Raw genomic sequence first — 21781 nt, forward strand, 5'->3', positions numbered from 1 at the left:
AAGAGAATATGAAAATGATGGAGATTTTCTTCTTCTCCCCTCACCCCATAAAACATTTTGAGGTTGAAATACTTCAGCTGGAACTTTTCATAGTTATTACTCATTTGTAAATTGCTTACAGCACATAAATTAATAGATGAATGTCTTTTTTTAAAAATGACATGTTCTATCTTGTAGCATGAATAATAATCTGCTCTTTTCTTAAGTAGGTGTTTTTGTAAAATTCATTGGGATAAATCTTTACTTTTACTCATATGTTCTCTATGTATCATTAAAATAAAATTCTCATTAGTCTGGAATAAGGGGAAAGAAGACTCATCTATTCAACATGGAGAAAATTTAAATGTGCCTTTTCATTACCTCAAATACATCACTATGCGAATTATGAATGAAAACCTAACTAGGAATAAAGCACTTTAAAAATTCCTATTCAGGACTTCCCTGGTGGCGCAGTAGTTAAGAATCCGCCTGCCAACGCAGGGGACACAGGTTCGATCCCTGGTCCGGGAAGATCCCACATTCTGCAGAGCAACTAAGCCCATGTGCCACAACTACTGAGCCTGCACTCTGGAGCCCGTGAGCCACAACTACTGAGCCCACATGCCGCAACTACTGAAGCCCGCACGCCTAGAGCCCATGCTCCACAACAAGAGAAGACACTGCAATGAGAAGCCCGTGCACTGCAGTGAAGAGTAGCCCCTGCTCGCCACAGCTAGAGAAAGTCCGTGCACAGCAACGAAGACCCACGCAGCCAAAAAAAAAAGAAATTCCTATTCAAAGCAGGTGTATATTACATTGCAGTGTGCCACAAACAAAATACAACTTTAACATATGAAAATTAGTGATAGGGGCTTCCCTGGTGATACAGTGGTTAAGAATCCTCCTGCCAATGCGGGGGACACGGGTTTGAGCCCTGGTCTGGGAAGATCCCATATGCTGCGGAGCAACTAAGCCCATGCGCCACAACTATTGAGCCTGCGCTCTAGAACCCGCAAGCCGCAACTACTGAAGCCTGTGCACCTAGAGCCTGTGCTCCGCAACAAGAGAAGTCATCGCAATGAGAAGCCCGCGCACCATAACAAAGAGTAGCCCCCGCTCACCGCAATTAGAGAAAGCCATGCGCAGCACTGAAGACCCAATGCAGCCAAAAATAAAATAAATAAATAAATTATATTAAAAAAATTGATAGGATTCAGAGGTTGAGACTACATCTGAAGAATTCATGATTTTTTGAGGATTTGGTTTATAACTTATTGGTTTTAGACCAACTATCCCCTTACTCTCAGGTAAATCCAAGAAAATTTATAAGGGGAGAAATTATTTTGACGTTTTTATTCTTTACGCAGTTTGGTATTTAGTGTCAAAATACCTACAACTTTCAAAATAATAGAGAATAAATTAATGATGTTCAGCAATATAGAAAAGTCCTCTATATTTTTTCTTTTCTCCTTTTGAACTTACGTAGTTTATTTAGTACTTGGGTGCTAATCTATCGTATTTTAGGGACCAAGAACAACTGAATATGTAAAATAAAATCTTGCTATTATATCTGAAGACATTTCCTTTGGTCCTTCTTTTCTTCCTTTTTTCTTTTTTTTCCTTTCTCCCCATTTTGAGGAAAGCTTACCTCTTTGTAGTTCAAGAAGAGTTTCTAATTCATCTTGAGAGGCAGCTCTATATTATAAAAAGCAGTGTTTCCCAAGTCAGATCATTTGCTTGGCATCCCTTACCAATTGAGTAGAAGGATTCTCCTCCAGGCACCTTTGGCTGTCATATATCTCTTGCAAAGTAAGCAAGGCTTTCTCCTTAAGGAGAACTCACTGGCGTGAAGTTTCTGGCTTCAGTATGTGTGGCTTCTTGTCTGAATCCCCCATGCTGAGTTCTTATGTTCTCCTCCTCCAGAGGTCATGTCTGACACAGCGTCCCCACCGTGCTGGGTCAGCAGGAACACAGGATGACCATTTTCCTTTTTCATTATTTGCCTAAACTTAGAGAAAATGATATCACTATTGATTTTACCCTTGGGTTTCCCTTACGTATTATGTTGCTATGCACAGTTTTGTTTTCACGCCGTAGACATGTATGAGAGATAAAGATGGATTCTCTGCTTCTCTGTTTGAATAGGACACTATTGAATAATGAACACAGTACAGAATGGCTGATAAAATCTCCTTGTTTCTTCCAGTAGCCACATTGAGACTATTTCAAGCATGTACAAGATCAAGCATCCATTAGACCCTTTTTATTTTTTTGTAACTTTTCTGTGAGTTTCCATAGAACTCCAGAAGTGCTGTGTCCTCTTTCGAAAATTAAATTAAATTAATTAAAAAGGGAAAGAAAAAGAGCCTGCATTTTCTGGGGTTTCCCCAGAGGCTTTTTATCTGTTTAAACTAACCAGGGATTTTTCACATATTGACATAAGCATTCATTTGCTAATTTCTTGGACATTAAACTGCATGGAGCCTTCCACAGAATCTTGAATGAAGCTGGAATACTTGGGTCCTTAGGGCTGCCTAAGTCCTGCATCATTCCCTGCACACATATGGTTTTTCCCTCCTCTAGCTCCTTAGATAAAAGTCAGTGCTGATCGCCTTAAGGAAAAGAATGAGTTAAATGGACCAATATTCTAGGCCTGGATGTAAAAAACCCGGCCTTTTCAGAAGCCCCTTAGCACCTGCAGCAGCAAGGTCATTTGCACATACATAAATAAATAAATTAACAATGAATAAATAATTTAATCCCAGCCACACAATGCCACCTTGCAGATTTGATCCTTTGCAGCTCCTAGTGAATTTGTCCATTTCTAATTCTTTTTGATAAAGTCCTCAGATACTTGCTGACTGTCAGGCTCGTTTTCTTATTGTTTTCGCTTGATTACTTCTGTATGACCTGAGGTCGCCCTTAAAATCCACATCTCCCGTGAAGACTCCGAAAGGCCTTCTTTATAACATCCTCCTAAAAAAGGATGGAAAGTGCCTGCCGTTTCTCCACACAAAAGCCTGGAAGGTTTTTCCGTCACTAGCCTTCTGAAACAGCCCAAGCGCAAAAATAACTCATTAAGGGGTACCATGTTTTTGAGGCCTCTTTATCTAATGCACTTGGGTGTGCCTGTGTCAGGTCTCCCAGGTCCTGGAGGAGCTGGGCCACCTCCTCTTCAACCCTGCTAGCCAGCCTGTCAGTGATAGCACCAGGTCTTGTGCCCGCCTAACCACACCTTTGCCCCAGGCTGTTCCCCAGGTCTCTCAGTAAAGATGTTGGCCTTCATGGGGGGTGGGGGAGGGATGGGGAATTGCTTTTTTCTCTCTTTTAAGCTGGCTAGGACATTGCTGCCAGTTCCTCATTTTCAGGTTGCACATTCAGTTTAGGCTGTAGGCCCAGTGGCAGGAGTCCTAATTCTCAAGTCTCTGTGATCCTCACGTCTTAACCTTGTGTAGCCGAGGCCTCCTCAAACAGTATCACCACTGCCCACTTACTAGTCATTCCCCCAGCACCCCCCCACCAAGAAGTCAACTCCTTCAATGGGGGAGAGGAAGGAGATCGAGACCCTGTGTTGGCTGAATATAATAGCCTTCAGTTAATGGGAAGCACATTCCTCACTTCTGTTTTTATTGAAAAATTCACAGACTGTTTAAATCAGTTGTTCAATATCCTTTAACAGTTCTGATAAAGTTTTCCATGATTTTTGACAAGTTTTTTGGATTTTCAAAAGTATTTTCTTTGTAATTTTTTTTCTCCTTCCTTCTTGACCATGGAATAAAAACTTGCTATATTATGTAGGGTCTTACAATCGTTACTTTTTAGTAACAGTAAGTCTCTGGAGAATTTAAGGAAGATGTTAATGAAAATTGTAGTACCATATGAAAGTTTCAAAAAGTAGGCTCCAATACCAACATGGAAATCTACTACATAATTAAGTTTTATCATATATATAATAAAATTTTGGGAATGGATTTTCATATATTTTGGTGCATTTCAGCAGTTTTCCAGAAGGACAGATTACCTAGGCTGAACTATCAAAGCCCTCCAAGTATTTGGTTCCTCCATCTGAATCCTAAAAAGGTAGTCTTGGCACCAGATGAAGTCAAGATACCTTGTCAATGAAACCCCTTGGCTCAGGAAGCTCTGGAAGAGCATGCTGATATGTGTAAGGGGAACTCTCTTACCAGAGTCATATTTTGTGTGTTGATGGCCTTCCAGCTCAAGCAAACCTTCAGGCAGCATGAACCAAAAGTCATGAATTACATCAGTCTGTGTCATCTCTGAACCATTTAAAACAACGACAGCAACTTTCATCCTCTGAAAGAGCCATCATCTTGGGACGGTAATGGCAAAGAGAAGATATAACTTCAAATGCTTGCATTACCAGTTTGTGTTCAATGTGCATTGTTCTCCCACAGTTACGCTGGGCACTCTGTGAGACACTGGGGCCATCACAGTTTCACATTACTAAAGAAAGAGAAGGCCTTTTTGAAATGGTTGTACCTTTCTTTTAAGGGGAGAGTTACCCAGTCTTTTTTGATGAAAAATCTGTATTGGATGTTTTCTGAGCTTTGTGAAGAGCAATTTATGAAAAATCAGATTAGTCTACACTCCCAGGAAGAAGACTGTAGCAAACAGAGACCCCCAGAAATGGTAAAACTGCTACAAACATCACATGCTAAGTCCTAACAGCAGTTCTAGCTTTTCCTTATTTTGGAAGTTATAAAACATTTCAAATTTACAGAAAAATAGAGTGATATAGCAAGCACTTATTTACCTACTACTCAGATTCAACAGATATTAACATTTTGCATATTTGCTTCAGCTCTTCAAAAAAAAAAAATTTACAGATGCAACTGAAGCCCCCTTGGTCTCCCTTCCTGATCATGTTCCCTTCTGAGCCTCCCCAGGATAACTCTCAAGATAACTGTAAAAAAATTTACAAATAATAAATGCTGGAGAGGGTGTGGAGAAAAGGGAACCCTCTTGCACTGTTGGTGGGAATGTAAATTGATACAGCCACTATGGAGAACAGTATGGAGGTTCCTTAAAAAACTAAAAATAGAACTACCATACGACCCAGCAACCCCACTACTGGGCATATACCCTGAGAAAACCATAACTCAAAAAGAGTCATGTACCACAATGTTCATTGCAGTGCTATTTACAATAGCCAGGACATGGAAGCAACCTAAGTGTCCATCGACAGATGAATGGATAAAGAAGATGTGGCACATATATACAATGGAATATTACTCAGCCATAAAAAGAAACAAAATTGAGTTATTTGTAGTGAGGTGGATGGACCTAGAGTCTGTCATACAGAGTGAAGTAAGTCAGAGAAAAACAAATACCATATGCTAACACATATATATGGAATCTAAAAAGAAAAAAGGTTCTGAAGAACCTAGAGGCAGGACAGGAATAAAGACACAGATGTAGAGAATGACCTTGAGGACTTGGGGAGGGGGATGGGTCAGCTGGGACGAAGTGAGAGAGTGTCATGGACATATATACACTACCAAATGTAAAACAGATAGCTAGTGGGAAGCAGCCACATAGCACAGGGAGATCAGCTCAGTGCTTTGTGACTACCTAGAGGGGTGGGATAGGGAGGGTGGGAGGGAGACCCAAGAGGGAGGAGATATGGGGATATATGTATATGTATAGCTGATTCACTTTGTTATAAAGCAGAAACTAACACACCATTGTAAAGCAATTATACTCCAATAAAGATGTTAAAAAAAAAAAGAAAAGATAACTATAGTTTTTAAGGAACCTTTACTTCCATTCTCTTTGTTTCCATAATTTACCCACTAGAATGAAAGTATAATTCTAATTTTGTAAAAATGTTGTATATACACATATACACAGAGAGTGAAGAATGTAAATGAAAAGGTCAACAGTTGATTTTTACAAAATTTGGGGTTTTTCTTCCTTGTACTGTTGACCTAAAACAAATGGACTTCCAGTTACTTCTCCAGCAAAAATGGGTTTATTTGGGATCAGCAAAGAATTGCGTTTCCAGGTCTGCAACCATGGCGAGCCAGGAGCAAGCCCCTGAACAGCAAGGAGAGAACTCTTTTAAAGAGGAGAAAAGGAAGTTGGGAGGACTATAGTAAACAAAGAGTCCATTGGCGGAATTGAGAGTTCCAAGTATAGTGGGTCTTTATTGTCTGAGTTGTGACAGTCTCTCATTGGCTGAGCTCTTGTCAGGCAAGAAAAGGAGTCTTTTTCCTGTTGGGCTCTGCTGTCTTCCTAGGGCATGAGAGCTCCCACTTCTGGCCTCCTGACTCTCTTTAATTGAGGTTTCTGTTTATTAATTTGTATAGTTCTTTTATGTATTTTTACATGTTATCATTGATCGTATAGTTAAGTAATGACAAATAATTATAAAGTAATAATTAGGTAATAAATAAGTAATGATAAAAATATTATGAAATAATACCCTTTACTGTTTATGAAAATTAAAGTATTGCATCACATGTAAAAGTATGCCAAGGCTCTTTTTTTTTTTGCCATGGTTAAATAGGTTATTTTTGGGTTAGTTGGTTTTTTTTTTTAAACTTTTATTGGAGTATGGTTGCTTTACAATGTTGGTTAGCCTCCACTGCACAACAAAATGAATCAGCCGTACACATACAGATATCCCCTCCCTCTTGGACTTCCCTCCCATTTAGGTCACCACAGTGCATTAGGTAGAGTTCCCTGTGCTCTACAGTATGTTCCCATCAGATGTGCCAAGGCTCTTTCTAACACCTAAGACTGTGGGAAGCCTTCCTGTACCTACTCCTAACTTCAGGATCACTTCCTCAGCTGGAAGGCATAAATCAGTAACAAAACAATCAGGCATAGATTTAAACCAACAAATGGCTATCAAACTAGTTTCTAGGAGATGAACATCATTAGCCTGTGATTCTGTAAACCTATATCAGCACATATGACAAGTAGCTAAACCTGTGATGATATAGGACAACATCTAGACATATTTAAGAATAGGGCCAAGAGCAGATGGGAAATTCTCAGAAAAATGTTAAGGAACTGGAACTGGAAGATACTGATAAGAAAAATGCCAAGATCTTGTATCTGCAATGAAGGTTTATTAGGAAACCTTATGAGGACTGTTCCAAGTGCATTGAGAGGCCAATCTTTGATACATATAAATATACTTGATAAAGTAGATGGCTGTTTCATCAAAACGGGGGAGGCGGCCTGTCCAGAAGAACTTCTAGCCCAATGTCACCTTTGTATGAAGTTAAGAAAGGTATCTTCCACCTCCTGGGTGAACACAGCTCCACGTAGGGATACAACACTTAGAGTGCAGGGGGGATTTTCAGCCCCCAGAGATCCCTGTTTCCTGGTGCCTTTGTGCAGTGCCAGTGTGTCCAACTGTATACAGCAGTCCTGAGGTCTAGCATCTTTTTTTTTTTTTTCAATTTATCTTTTAATTTTTGGCTGTGTTGGGTCTTCGTTGCTGCGCACGGGCTTTCTCTAGTTGCGGCGAGTGGGGCTACTCTTCGTTGCAGTGTGCGGGCTTCTCATTGCAGTGGCTTCTCTTTGTTGCGGAGCACGGGCTCTAGGCGCACGGGCTTCAGTAGTTGTGGCACATGGGCTCAGTAGTTGTGGCTCGCGGGCTTTAGAGCGCAGGCTTGGTAGTTGTGCACAGGCTTAGTTGCTCCGTGGCATGTGGGATCTTCCCAGACCAGTGCTTGAACCCGTGTCCCCTGCACTGGCAGACGGATTCTTAACCACTGCACCACCAGGGAAGTCCTTAGCATCTTTTTTTTTTTTAAAGTCTTTATTGAATTTGTTGCAAAATTGCTTCTGCTTTATGTTTTAGTTTTTTGGCCTCAAGGCATGTGGGATCTTAGCTCCCTGACCAGGGATCGAACCTGCACCCCCTGCATTGGAAGGTGAAGTCTTAACCACTGGACTGCCAGGGAAGTCCCATGGTCTAGCATCTTTTACACTCCTTTGCTGTCATTTCCTCTTTTCTCTGGTTCTTTGGAAATGGCCGCATGTGCTCTGGCTCCATACATTGGAGTATAGATCTGAGACTTGGGTGTGTGCTCTGGGTGTGTGGAAAGCAGGTTGATCTGTTCTTACAACCTGCTTTAGTTCTGCAGTTTACACTGATCAAACTTGGAGAAAGGAAATTTTTCAAGTTCAGGCTAGCTCACTCAAGCTCTGCTTTAACGGTTAAGGTAGAATCGTATGACTTTCAGATGTGTTTATTTGCTCTGTTTCATCATCTTTGTCTACATCTTCTTCAGAATCCCTTGAAAACAAGTGTCTAAGGCAGGATTAGGGTACTCTTATTTATCATATCATACCTTAGTCACACCCCAATACCTCAACATTTGTCATAGTCACTGAAGACCCATTTAGACAAAACTTACATCAGGACCTTTTAACTCAGCAGAAGGAATATCTCATCTACTTTTTAAAAAAAATATTAATTAATTAATTAATTAATTAATTACTTTGGCTGCGCCGGGTCTTACTTGCGTTATGTGGGCTCTTTAGTTGCGGCATGCAAACTCTTAGTTGAGGCATGCATGTGGGATCTAGTTCCCTGACCAGGGATCGAACCCGGGCCCCCTGCATTGGGAGTGTGGAGTCTTATCCACTGGACCACCAGGGAAGTCCCTAATCTACTTTTATAGTGAACAATAAAATGTCCTTGGCCTTGTGGGGCAGAGTAAGGCAATGTCCTGGCCCATCCCTACGGGGAGGGCGAGTGAGGAAAGACCCTGAGCTCCTCTAGAAGCTCAGAACTTCAAATAAAGTTCAACTTTATTTGAACTTAAAGGTCCTTTTCTGGATCTTATTTCCATAGTGATAGGAAACAGAAAACATGTCCTTGGACCAAAATGCTGCCTGACCAGTAGAGGATCACTCAGTATAGGCATCTTGCCTATGTATAGGGTGATTAACAGTAAGGGAATAAATGACTGGAGTAACCATTGGGTTTTTTTTCAACTGGTGGTTGGTGTAGTCAGTACTTTTAGCACATGAGAAGAGCCCGGCAGAGACCATCTTTATCAGATATTTTATCAGTTACTGAGCCGTGTGTTAGGAGAGAGCTATCTACCTGGTAAGTGTGGGTCTTATTAAACTTGTAAGTTTAAGGGCTGTTGTTCCTTCTTATGGATTTACTACTTGTTTTATTAAGTCCTTATAGTATATGTTTCTAAGTGAATTTCTTTCACCACGGGACTTTTTGTGTTGTTCTTCTGTGGTTCCTCAAGATAACTGTCATTTGAAGTTTCTGTTGATGGCTTGTTAATGCTGAATATTGATTCCTATCTCCCAGGACAAGGTTCAGAGGACAACATGGCAAGTAGTACCAATGTCACTTGTGATTTCTCCCAAATAGGAAATACTCTTCTGTTCATATTTGTCACACCACTCCTGTCCTTATAGGGAGTGACTTCTTATCCCGACCCTAAAACTCAGTATGTAGCTCCTGGTTCCCCTTACTCTTTCCAATTAATAGGGACTATATTTCATATATTCTTTCACTATTCTGTGGTTTACAGCCCATTTTTTTTTTACACTATTTAAGCTGTTCCCCAAATTTCACTGAATATTAGGGAAAGAAAAAATCATGTTTAGAAAGTTTTTTGTTTTTGGCTGCATTGGGTCTTCATTGCTGCGTGTGGGCTTTCTCCAGCTGTGGCGAGCAGGGGCTACTCTTCATTGCGGTGGCTTCTCTTGTTGCGGAGCACAGCCTCTAGGCGTGCGGGCTTCAGTAGTTGTAGCACGTGGGCTCAGTAGTTGTGGCTCATGGGCTCTAGAGTGCAGGCACGGGCTTAGTTGCTCTGTGGCATGTGGGAGCTTCCCGGACCAGGGCTTGAACCCATGTCCCCTGCATTGGCAGGCGGATTCTTAACCACCGTGCCACCAGGGAAGCCCCATGTTTAGAAATTTAAGCACAATAGTTTTAAGCCAACTTCCTAATAACTTCGTTTTGACATATGAAAAAGTTGGTTAAGGGTCTAGCGCAGTGATGGGGTGTTGGGCACCCAGGGGTACATTGGTTTGTCAAGGGAAGTAAGGAGTGCCTGAGAGCTGGGCTTGTAGATCTGGATTGTGTTAGTTTGTATCAGTCCTTTATTATACAATTGATTTTGGCTGTTTTCACCTCTCATTAGAAGACATTTTATTATTATTTTTTGCTTCCTTTTCTCTTTGTTTGGGTTTCCCCTTGGTACTGTTCAGTTTATACTTAAAGCAATGTTTTTTTGGAGGGGGAGTGTAGCTGGTAATAGCTGCCTTAGAAACCTCATGAGCTCCCCCTGCTGTTTTGCAGCTGACAATACAAGCCCCATTCAATTTTAATTCCGAGAAGCATGCAAGTAAAACCCTGGGGGTTTGCTTGATCTAAGAGGCATATTAATACTTGTTAACTTTCTCTTGAAAGTTTACAAAATTAGAAAGGAAAGGAAGATTCTTCTAGCATTTTATCTGTACTAATACTTAAGCTAGTGCAAGGGGGCTATACCCCTCCTTTGATCTAAGAAGCTGGTCTATACCACTTTTGAAAAACCGCCAATGAAGAATAAAGAAATATATAATGAAGATACGTAAGGTCTGAAATGGACTAACTAAAATCTGGAAGATGGGTTTTTAGTCATTTAAGTTTTGATCTGTCATGTTTTGGAAAAAAATAATATGCTTTGATAATAATGAATTGATAATAGTTTCTGTTTTGTTTAATATTTTCCCTAACACTTGAAACTTTACATGTAGTTTGACTTAAATTTATGTGTCTTAAGTTAGTATGAATTTTCATGTTAAAGATAATTTAATGTCACACAGAAATCACATTTATTAATATTTTTCATAATTGTACAAATAATAGGGTATCATACATCATATATTGAAAATATCAGAAGATATACATTCATTAGATTACAAATATGTATTGGAACACCTACTAGTCACTATTCTCAGTGTAGGCAAACAGAGGTTTCTGCCTTTGTGTAACTTACAGTCTATTAAAGTAGGCATTTATGAGAAAAAACAACCATTCAGATAAATACATAATTAAAGCTATTAATTATTTGTTGGATATGACATCAAAAGCACAGACAACAAAAGAAAAAATAGATAAATTGGACTTCATCAAAAATTAAAACTTTTGTGCCTGAAAGGACATATCAACAGAGTGAAAAGACAGCCCAAGGAATGGAGGGAAACATTTGCAAATCATATATCTGATAAAAGGTTAATAGCTAGGCTATATAAAGAACTCCTACAACTCAACAACATAAAAGCCAAACAACCCAATTTAAAAAAATGGGCAAAGAACTTAAATAGATATTTCTCCAAAGCTATACAAATGGCCAGTAAGCACAGGAAAAGATGCCCAACGTCACTAATCATTAGAGAAATGCAAATCAAAACCACAACAAGACACTAATTCATACCCATTAGCATGATGATTATTAAAAAAAAAAAAAAAAAGAACAAGTATTAGGAAGAACGGAAGCCTTGTGCATTGCTGATGGGAATGTGAAATGATACAGCTACTGTGGAAAACAAAAATAGAGTTACCAAATTACAGCAATTCCACTTTTAGGTATATACGCAAAAGAATTGGAAGCAGGGACTTGAACAGAATTTTGTACACCCAAGTTCACAATGTATTATTAATGATAACCAAAAGGTGGAAGCCACCCAAGTGTCAGATGAATGGATAAACAAAATGGTATATACGTGTAATGGAATAACAGCCTTAAAAAAGAAGGACATTCTGACACATGCTGAGACATGAATGAACCTTGAAGACATTATGCTAAGTGAAATAAGCCAGACACAAAAGGACGAATGTTGACTGATTCCACTTATATGAGATGCTAGAAGAGTCAAATTCATAGAGACAGAAAGTAGAATGGTGGTTGCTAAGGGGGAGGGGGAGGGGGGAAATGAGGAATTGTTGTTTAATGGGTACAGAGTTTCAGTAAGGGAAGATGAAAAAGTTCTGGAGACGGATGGTCAACTGAGTTGCACAGCAGTGTCATGTACTGAATGCCATAGACCTGTACACATAAAAATGGTTAAATTGGTAAACTTTATGTATATTTTACCACAATTTAAAATAATTTTGGGGACTTCCCTGGTGGTCCATTGGTTAAGACTCCACACTTCCACTGCAGGGGGCACGGGTTCGATTCCTGTTCAGGGAACTAAGATCCCACATGCCTCGCAGCCAAAAAACCAAAACATAAAAAAGAAGCAATATTGTAACAAATTCAGTAAAGACTTTAAAAATGGTCCATATCAAAAAAAATCTTAAAATAAATAAATAAGTAAATTTTTAAAAATGATTATGATGAGTAATTTGAAGGGAGAAAAGTAACAGGTTTCTACTACCAGATATTTTAGCGGGTAAGTGAGGGTGGTCCAGGAAGGCATTGCTGAAAGCCAACAATGAAAGAGTGAAGATTGGGGAAGAATGTTTGAAGGCTCCATGCTGAGAAGAACTTGAGCACTTTTGAGGAACTGAGGGAAGGCCAGGGTGGTTAGCACGTAGAGACCCATGTGGAGAACAGGCAGTGAGGTGGAAGGAATGGGCAAGAGTCGGGGACACAGAATCTTGCCAGTTCTGGTGAGGAGTTTGGATTTTACTGCAGCAGTGAGAGGTTATGGAAGTAATTAGCGGAGGAGGAAAATACAATCTAAATTCATTTTAAAAGGCCATGCAGATTGTTGTGTGGAAATAGATTTTGAGGCACCAGAAGTGTAGCCTGGGAGACTACAGTTTGGAAACTGTGGCAGTATTGCAGCTGAGAAATAGTGGTTTGGACCATGAGAGTGTCAGAGAGGACATGGAGAAAAGTGGAAGGATTTAAGATTTTGGTGCTGGATTGCATGTGTAGGCAAGAGAGAGAGGAAGGTACCTAGTTAAATGGTGTGTCATTGTCATGTTAGGCATAGGTGGCCGTGTGGCTCAGTCTGATCTGAAAAATAGGATCTATTATTTCACCCTGGGCAAAATGAATTGCTAAGCTACTTTTAATTCTTCAAAGAATAATGCTGCAAAATTTTTGATTATTAGAATGGCTTTTCTAAGCTCTCCATTACCATGATCAAACTTAGTTTCTGATCAGCTGGATCATAGGATATGATGATGACAGTGATGGGTAATTTATTATATTGTTTTAAATCCCTCGGGGCCAATGCATTCAGAAGATAAAAGGTGACATAAAAACTGCATTTCAAGATCAAGGAATTAAATTATGTTGTAAAACACTTAGGTACCTGACAACCACTAAAATATAGGCATAATGAGGAAGTCCATATAAGAAAGAGATTTTTATGTGATTAGGAAGATTAGTCAGAATTAGTGTTTAAACTGAGTCTTGAAGATGCAGACGTTGTTTAGAGAATACTGCTTTTAAAAAATGATTTTCAGGAATAGATGTTTGCAAACCATGAAAGGAAACATTTCATAAGAAAACCTATTCATAAGTGATTAGCAAAATGGTATCAAGCCAGTAGAAATCAAATAAGTAGACTAATGAATATCCCATTAACAAAGAGTATATAAAAATCCCAAATTGAAGAAAAAAGGAATTACCTAATTTTAAAATAATTATTTTTAAAATTCTGAATCTTTCAGTATTTTTAAATGATGTAAAAATCATGTATTTAGAGATACTATGTCTGTTAAATTGTCATTATTATATCTTTTTTACATTGTAATGCTTCTTAAGCTACAAAAAGTCCAAAATAAAAATTTTGTAATTAAAAAACAAACAACTGCATTTCAGAATTTTATATTCAGTCAGTGGAACAGTTTAAATTTTAAAGGCATTTTTTCCCTTCAATATGATTGAAAGTAATACTTGGGAAACAAATGGGGAAGAGGCTGGTGTATTTGAGTGGAGGAAGAGAGGATGTCCCTCACTCCACGAAGCTTTGTAGGTGGGGTGTCAGCGAACAGGCTGGACCGGAAACTCCCGACTCAGTGGGCCAGGGAAGCTTCTGCCTAAAGCAGTGAAAGCCTTAGTCCCTTCTCTCAGAAGAACTGATTAGCTCAGTGAGCAATTAGAGCCGAAAGGAGGGTGTGTGCAAACACAGTGAGCGTCTCCATGACTGACAGCGAAGAGCAGGGTGCAACCAAGAGCCGAGTGCAGAGGCAGAGCTGGGAACAATTCTGAGGGGCTAAGGGTGAAATCTGAGACTTTTAATATTAATAGTTCATTCCAGTTTTTTTTTTTAAGTGCTTAGTTTTGTCAAAGGGGTTAAACCTAATTCTGGTGTAGTCTCTGGATCCAGCTGCTGGATTGAGAAGACAGAGGAACATGATGAGCTACACATGAGGCCACTACCAGCAACATCCGGCCTCTGCAGAACTGCAGCTCAGGTAGCCTGGTCTTCCTGACAGATACACTGTAAGAGAGTGAAAGGGATGGAGGGAGAAGCTATAACTTAAAAGAGACTTAAAAGACATATCAAATAAATCAAGAAGACATATCAAAAAAGACATATCAAATAAATAAATAAAGAAGCAAGAAAAAACTGTATTGTCCAGGATACACAGTTGGGTGATAAACCTTTTTTCTTTAATCCAAGCAAGTGAATTCTGTAAAAGTCAGGATAATGGTTACTTGGTTGGGGAGAAAGGGATTGGGATTGGGATGAAGCTACATGGAGATGGCAAAATTCTATTTCTTAACCTTTGTCATGGTTGCAGTGGTATTCACCTTAAAATAAATCATTAAAATAATATTTGTTTTATGTGGTTTTCTGTATCTTTATTTAATTTTACAATGAAAAGATTTTTAAACACATTTAGTTCTTATTAGGCATGTTATTATCTTTAGTCTCTTCTCTAACATTCATAATCCTTTCATCATAATTTAGCAATGCAATTCGGCCATGTTTACATCAGATCTTTATTCTCATGCATAAATAATTTACATTCCTGAAATCATTATTATTCATTTCCATGTCAAGCATTGCCTTCGTAAAGATCAATTCCAGTGGCTGCCTACAAACTACTCACCTGCGGTGGGATCTCTGTATTGCTTCCACTACTGTAGATAATACTTGTCGTTTGTTGTCAAGTTTGGAAATTGGTGTTTATTTAATAAAGATGCTGTTGTTTTAATTTAATAGGAATAGTAAGAGACTGCATTTTGTGTTGCTCTATTCAATTTAACAAGAAAAGAGCCTAATCTTAAGCTTAAGCTACTCTGAGGAAGTATTACCATTTGTCTTTTATAGACATTTCTTGCTAACCCACTCTGTGCTAACCTCCACTAGGCTCTGATGCTAAAAAATGAGTATAATCTACTGCCCTTTTAAAAAGCTCAGAAACAAGACCATCAAAAATAATTCAGAATTATGAAATGCAAATAATCTGATACTGGGCTTCAACTCTATAGAGAAATCCTATGTAAATGCTACAAACACTAGTCCCTCGGACTCCGGTGTTACTCCTCTCCATTTCTTTCTCCACTCTGAAACCAGAGCCATCTTTATAAAAGACATATCTGATCAAGTCTTAAAACAATTCACTGGCCATATGGACAACCATGAATTCCTCAAAAGTTCCTTGTTCGTATTGAATACCTCTGAGGTTTCACACAGGTGTTCTCTCTACCTGAAATCCTCTTCCTTCCTCTTCGTCCCCAATTCACCTGGTTAATTCCTACACTTCCTTCGGGCATCAGCTGAAATGTCACTGCCTCTGCCTCATTAGGACCAATTGGGAGCCTCTGCTCTAGGTTTCCCCCTCTCCCCAAGCACCTGAATATTCCTTTTTAGCATTTATCATACTTTAATAACTGCTTACCTAATTTCTTCCCCATTAGACTGTATAACTGCTATCAGGATGTCACTTGCCTTATCCCCTGTTTCCTCAATCCCTGGCATGTATAGGCACTTAACAGGCATTTGTTAAATGAATGATAGGGGTTTTGTACAAGTGTAATGAGTAACACACAGAAGTGCCTAATGAGACTGGGAGGTAGGAAGATGGGGTATCAGAGAAAGTTTTCATCTTAAAAAGGAAGGTGGAATTTTCTAGGTAAAGAAAGGAGGTGAGGAGGCTGGGATGGTGGAGGAATGAATTTCTAAAAGAAGGAGGAACATATGCAAAGGCAGGAGAGAGCTTGACAAGTTTAGGAAATTACAAATGTTTTGGAAGACAACTAAAAGGGGTCAGAATAGGCATGTTATTTAGACCCAGTGACCCTTACTACTTAGACTTAATTTACTGGAAGAATGTTGTGCAGAGTGGTGCTATAACATCACACATAGAGAAATATATGCAGCCCTGCTGAAGAGAGACTCAACATCTTATAGTTTCTGATTCTTTGTCTCTCTTAGGTGAGGTTATTTAAGGAATGATCTCAGAAAAATGTTTCAAGAATTGATCCCTCTCACACTGGATTTATCAGCAAGGCAGATTTTAAGGTGATTTTCACTTGGCTGTGCAGCAACCTGAATGAATGAGAGTGTGGAATGCCAGGAAGGAGATGTGATACTAAAGGAGAAGGAAGGTGAGTCAGATCTAGAGAGTAAGAAAATCTAGGTGTATGTTTGTATTTACTCAAAGAACAATGTACCATATTTTTAAAAAAGAATTAAAAATTTACTCCGTTTATGTGTATACATGGACTATCTTTTAAAGGTGACATAAAAACTGGTAATAGTGATCGCTTCCTAGGAAGGGCACTGCGGGGCTGGGGGCAGAGGTGGGAGGGAGACTTTTGACTATATATCCTTTTGTACTTCTAACATTTTGTGCTATACAAATGTACTAGCTATTCAAAATGTATTTTAAAATTAGTATGTGCATAAAAGGTTTTAAGGAAACATAAAAAATGTGCTTACGTTGGATGGTGGGATTAAAGGTGTTTTTGTATCCTCTTTATACTTTCCTATGTGTTTCCAATTTTCTATAATGAGCATATATTGCTTTGATAATTAGTTTTTTTTAACATCTTTATTGGAGTATAATTGCTTTACAATGTTGTTAGTTTCTGCTGTGCAACAAAGTGAATCAGCTATATGCATACGTATATTCCCATTAGTTTTTTAAAGTGACGTTATTTTTTTAAACCTGAATTTTAGAAACATCCAACTGCCCAGTTTTGAGGTCCTGGAGGACTACAACTTTACACAAGAAGAGTATTCCTAAACTTAGATCTAAATCATACAATTCCAAGAAAGCGTGAAAGTGTTCCTGATTGTGACAGCTGTTGCATTGAGGAGAGGGCGCTGGACTGGGAAGCAAACATACTATAGTTCACATCCTAGCTCTGCCACAAAATAGTTACGTGACTTTCGACAAGCTCTCTGAGTTAGGCCTCATCTGAACATTGAGGGTAACGTTTCCTACTGCAGACGTGTTTGTGGAGAGTAAATGGAGTAACCGTGTGTGAAAGCCCCTGACACTGGGCCAGGTCAGGGGAGACATCCAGGAGCACCTTTGAGGGAACTTAGCTCCCTCTTGATTTCCATTAACCCAACTAAGGCCACCTCAGACTGTGTTTGCAGCCTTAAGACAAATCCCTAGTGCTGTTCCAGCCAGGTGGCTGCTCTGAAGTCTATTCAGAACTTCTGGAGTTGCCCCTGTACCTGATCCCTAGCAAATCCCTTCCTAAAAAAGATCTCTTTCTATCAGGACCTTTCTTCCATTCTTGATGTCTTTTCTGATGCAGAGAAGAAAACTCTCAGATTAAGACTGGTTTTAAAAAAGGGGAGGGGCAATGAATTGACAAGATAAAAACCATTATTTCAAAAATTCAATATTGTAAATAGGTCAGCAGTTTCAAAGGAAATTGATTTAGTTTATACAACAACCTCATTCAGATTTTAGTCATGCTAGCTAAGTTACTGGGTACAGACCACTGGCCAGACACTGCTGTTAACTCACTTAATCCTCCCATTAACCCTATGGGATGGGTACTATCATTCTATTTAATGATGGGAACTGAAGCCCAGAGTTGTCCAATAATTTTCAAGGTCATATAATCAGAAAATGGCAGAACCAGGACTTAGCAGCTTAGCTCCAGAGCCCATGTTCTTAATCACCTTGCCTGTTGATAATATTTAATGTCAAATAATGATATTGTTTGATTATAAAACTCCAGAAAAAATAGGCCAGAACATAGATTTCATGTGCAGTTGACCCTTGAACAACTTGGAAGTTAGGGGCGCTGACCCTCAGTGCAGTAAAAAATCCACATCCAGCTTTACAGTCGGCTTCCATATCCTCAGTCCCGCATCCTTGAATTCAATCAGCGGTAGATCGTGTCATACTGTAGTATGTATTTATTGAAAATATCCGTGTATAAGTGGACCCAAGCAGTTCAATCCCGTGTTGTTCAAGGGTCAGCTAATTTTGTCAGTGTTCCGTACCAAGAATTTCTGAAGCCATTTAAGAGGCAGATGTGTATGAATGGGCACAGTGCTGCTGCAGCCATGCATTTCCCTTCACCTGAGAGTGAAGATCAACCTTTCATTAGAGAGGAGTCAGCAGATTTGAGAGCGCTGATTAGTTGCCTAAGGGAAGAGGTATTCTGAACTTTTCTTTGCCTTTGAAATACAGCATTCATGATAGCCCGGGGTGTGAATCAGTGTCATTGTGCCTGATCAATCGGTGTCAGTGTGCCTGATGTTGCGTTTGGGGTAGTTAGTGTCAAGCAATGAGGCCTGAGAACTGTGCAGGGGCCACAGTGGGAGGCCTGACAAGGAACTTGGACTTTTTCCTGAGAGTAAGAGCAGGCAGGCATTGAATAATTCTAAGCAGGGGAATTTTAGATTTGTGTTTTAGAAAAACGCTCTGGTTGATATGCTGAAAATCAATTAGAGGAAGCGAAAATGGAGGCTTGTGAGATTGGTGGGAAGTTGAAAAGGGTCACTGACAGCCTGGTTTTTGGCTGTGGCAGAAGAAATAGAAATGAATGGATCAAGAGATATAAGGTAAAATCCACAAGACTTGATGTCTGTTTGGATGTGGAATTAGGAGAAGGGTGAGAAGCTGGTCAAGGGATAGTGGTGAATCAAGGAGAGACAGATTGTGAGTCTATCTGGAGGTGAGGATAGATCTGGAAATAAGGCCTTAGTGGTTTCCTTCTATTGCATGGCATGGTTTTGCCTAGATTAAGAGCCTCAAAAGAAACCTTCAGGGTAACTGTATCCTACCCCATAAGAGAAGAAAAGTTGGTGATCGGGCAGGAAGGGGCTGGGTAGAGAAAAAAGGGGAGAAGCAAAGGGAGGAAACATTTATGTTTTGATATATTTATATATTGGGGGAGGAAGAATTTATTTGTCCAATAATTTTCTCTTCTGTAATCCAGTGTGACTGGAAGAGCCTACAGAGGGCTTTTCAATATTAAAAAAGACAACTCAATCGAAGAATGGGCAGAAGACCTAAATAGACATTTCTCCAAAGAAGACATACAGATGGCCAAGAAGCACAGGCAAAGCTGCTCAACATCACTAGTTATTAGAGAAATGCAAATCAAAACTACAGTGAGGTATCACCTCACACCAGTTAGAATGGGCATCATCAGAAAATCTACAAACAAATGCTGGAGAGGGTGTGGAGAAAAGGGAACCCTCTTGCACTGTTGGTGGGAATGTAAATTGATACAGCCACTATGGAGAACAGTATGGAGGTTCCTTAAAAAACTAAAAATAGAACTACCATACGACCCAGCAATCCCACTACTGGGCATATACCCTGAGAAAACCATAATTCAAAAAGAGTCATGTACCACAATGTTCATTGCAGTGCTATTTACAATAGCCAGGACATGGAAGCAACCTAAGTGTCCATCGACAGATGAATGGTTAAAGAAGATGTGAAACATATATACAATGGAATATTACTTAACCATAAAAAGGAACGAAATTGGGTCATTTGTAGAGACGTGGATGGATCTAGAGACTGTCATACAGAGTGAAGTAAGTCAGAAAGAGAAAAACAAATATCGTATATTAATGCATATATGTGGAACCTAGAAAAATGGTACAGATGAACCAGTTTGCAGGGCAGAAATAGAGACACAGATGTAGAGAACAAACGTATGGACGCCAAGGGGGGAAAGCGGTGGGGGGGTGGGGGTGGTGGTGTGATGAATTGGGCGATTGAGATTGACATGTATACACTGATGTGTATAAGATGGATGACTAATAAGAACCTGCTGTATAAAAAAAATTAAATTAAAAAAAAAAAAGAAACTGGATGTTGATAGTAGTGGCTACCTTTCCTTCGCGGAATTCAGATCAGTTCTTAAGCTCTACAGCTTCCTCCTTAGTGAAGATGAGGTTTATCAAAGTATGACTGGGAGTTATATGGAAAAATAGACTACAAATTTGTTTTGGAAGAAGCTTGCTAACAATAGCAAACACCTGATGCCCAAAAAAACCACCATCAAGTGTAACATAAACTCATTCAGTATTCTCGTTACCCACATCACTTGGTTCTTGTCCTCATAGAAAGTCATTTGATGCTTCTTGGAAATTACTGTTTCCTAAACTCCCTTATCTCCAAAGCATATTCAGCTTTCATGGTGTCTCTTTCTGTAATACATAATTGAAAAGATTTGGAAGTGTTGTCTCACTGATGCATGTTCTCTTCATGACAAGGAAACAGACAACACAATGCTACTTTCAGTAGCTTTAGAAATTATCTTTCCATTTTTTATAGTATTCTAAGAAATTCTTAGCTTAACTTCTTCCCTCTGAAATTAATGATATAGCAGGGAAATTCCTTCCCCTGCAGCCTCCACTCACCATATATGTTTGGGCCATCATCAGCCTAGGGTTCAGGGTCATGATAGTTATTATTCAGTTCTAATTTGACAGTATCCACATTGCTCTTGTCTTTTTGACTGGGCTGTCTTGTAATTCAGATAAGGTTCAATTGTATTCATGTCTGCCTCTTTACATCACAGTAGGAGGGGTTTGTGAAATTAGGAATTTTTCAAGCTTTCACAAATTTATTGCTTGTGGCTTGTGGCCAGAATATAAATTTGCAAATGACCCTCCCTTCAATTTGACTTTTTCCAAACAGCTTCTCCAAGTTCCCAGAATTGACTCCCCCAGGCTTCCCCCCAGTATTGCTGAGGCTAGACAGGTCGCAGTTGTAGGTGTGCCACATACATGGCACACAATACATCCAAAAAGTAGAGAGATGTCGTAACTTGTAGCCCTAAAACTTGTGTGCGTCCTCTCCATGTCTTTATAGCAATTTTTTTCTTCACTAATTATACTTTAGGTTATATTTAGAAAGAATAATAGGGCTAGATCACAGATTTATAGCCTGGCATAGATATAAAATAGAAATCATGTTTATGTAAAAAATAAAGTTCTGTTCTTAGTGGGTGGAGATGAAAGTCTTTTACTGTGGAAGACCTCTACTGATATGCCTGTGACAAAACAGCCATAGAGGAGGCTTGCTTTTGTTTCATCAAACATTGCAAAAGGGCTCCTAGAAATATTGTAGCAAGAATGTTTCATTATATTTATAAAGCTTTAACTAGTATGTTTTACTGACTCTTGCTTTCAAGCTAAACATAATAAATGAGGCTAGGTGGGAATAGCAAAAAGTACTCAGGTTCCCAATTCCCTTGGGGTTCTTTTTCCTCACACCCTCTCTTTATAGCTCAGCCCAGAATTCCTGCTCAAGTTTCCCACCCGCATCGTCTGTGGTTTTGGTAACTTTCCTGTTATCTCCCACGCCCCCATTCAGCATAACACTGTCTACTGCCTCTCTCCTGCTTTGCTGCAGCTCTTCCCAATATATAGAGGGTTTGTTAGAGATTATAAT

At 39.3% G+C, this 21781-nt stretch overlaps 1 long non-coding RNA gene across 1 annotated transcript in view; it reads left to right on the top strand.

Moving 5' to 3' along the window:
- Positions 1 to 424: 424 nt before the first annotated feature.
- Positions 425 to 21781, top strand: part of LOC309651810 — a 143080-nt gene continuing 121723 nt past the window's right edge. Inside the window, exon 1 of the long non-coding RNA XR_014258416.1 lies at positions 425 to 16499. This is a non-coding gene — a long non-coding RNA (uncharacterized lncRNA). The remainder of the gene's footprint in view (positions 16500 to 21781) is intronic.

This window comes from Balaenoptera physalus (genome assembly GCF_965194825.1).
Source record: "Balaenoptera physalus genome assembly, chromosome: 21".
Lineage (NCBI taxonomy): Eukaryota > Metazoa > Chordata > Mammalia > Artiodactyla > Balaenopteridae > Balaenoptera > Balaenoptera physalus.